Source organism: Mercenaria mercenaria, chromosome 15 (assembly GCF_021730395.1).
Source record: "Mercenaria mercenaria strain notata chromosome 15, MADL_Memer_1, whole genome shotgun sequence".
NCBI classification, from domain to species: Eukaryota; Metazoa; Mollusca; class Bivalvia; order Venerida; family Veneridae; genus Mercenaria; species Mercenaria mercenaria.
The window spans coordinates 28,053,377-28,054,771 of NC_069375.1; the positions used below are offsets into that span (position 1 = coordinate 28,053,377).

At 38.0% G+C, this 1,395-nt stretch overlaps 1 non-coding gene across 1 annotated transcript; it reads right to left on the reverse strand.

The window, feature by feature from the left end:
* Positions 1–1,075: 1,075 nt before the first annotated feature.
* Positions 1,076–1,147, reverse strand: Trnas-uga (transfer RNA serine (anticodon UGA)). Its single transcript has one exon. It is a non-coding gene; the product is annotated as a tRNA-Ser (tRNA).
* Positions 1,148–1,395: the final 248 nt, after the last annotated feature.

Below are 1,395 nucleotides of genomic sequence, written 5' to 3' on the forward strand. Positions count from 1 at the left end.
ATTCGGAACAAAATCCCAGGTGCACAGCTTTACATGCTGAATAATATTCCTATAATGTTTCATGACCATAGATTGTATATTTCTTTAGAAATATGCGACACAATAATTATGCCTTTTTATGCATACATTTTTAGTAAGTCAAGAGCTGATAATACTGGTCTGATTGAGTAATATCTCTAACAAAACACCAGATGCACAACTTCACATGATGAATAATATTCCTGTAATGTTTCATAATACTGGGTTAAACACTTTTTGAGATACATGCGACACAAACTTTGGCGCTTTTTATGCGTATTATTGACTAAGTCAAGGGCCATAAATCTGGTTTGACTTTATAAAATACAAATTAAAACCCCAGGTGCACAGCTTCCTATGTTGAATAACAATCATGTGCGGTTTGATGACTTTGGGACAAATATTTTGTGAGATATCAACGACACATAGTCGAACGTTCGGACGGTCGGATGGACAAGCCATCACAATATCTCGCCCTGAGCAATTTCTGCTCAGGTGAAATAAATAAAATTTAATCCGAGAAATAGTGAAGCGTCATGGGAAGTTTTGCTGTATCTAAGGCAGTGTTTGTATAGAAATAGCCTGTACAAAATCGTAGGGACGGACAGACTGATGAAGCGACGACAATATGTTTTCACAGGAATTTTCCATAACATAAAAGCACTAACTGTATACAGCAGTGCAAAACAGTACACTTTAAAATCTAAACAAAACCTTTATCTCCGAAAAGTGAAGCGTGGAAGATTCTGCCTAAAATAGTGACTCTTTTGTAGAAAATATATTCAAAATAGAAAAACAAATTGGAAAAATGTACAATTTGTCAGAATGTCATTGCATTAGCTTACAAATAATGTGTGTGTGTGTTCGGGTTTAACGTCTTTTTCAACAATTTTTCAGTCATATAAACGACGGTGTCTACCTGTAGCAGTGAGCACAATGCCCAACTTGATAGTGCTGCCTCACTGGAATATCACGCCGTAGACACCTGACATGATACCCAACCCAGTCACATTATACTGACATCGGGCTGACCAGTCCTAGCATTACGTCTGTGGTATGACGCGGCCGGGGATCGAACCCACGACCTCCCGCACTCAAAGCGGACGCTCTACCACTAAGCTACCGAGGCGGTAGCTTACAAATAATGTCAAGTGGTAAGGATCAACGTCAACACATGTTAATACTGGACATTGTTTCGACAACAATTGCAAAATTGTACACAAAGTCAAAATTCCATCACTGTACCTTTCATAAATTGAAAGTAGGTCAAGGTTAAGGTCAATGGTATCCAAGGTAGTTATTGAAAATTTCATTGCTGTACCATTATTTAGAGGAATCCGGTCAATAAGTCAAGGTCAATGTTTACACCTTATCACT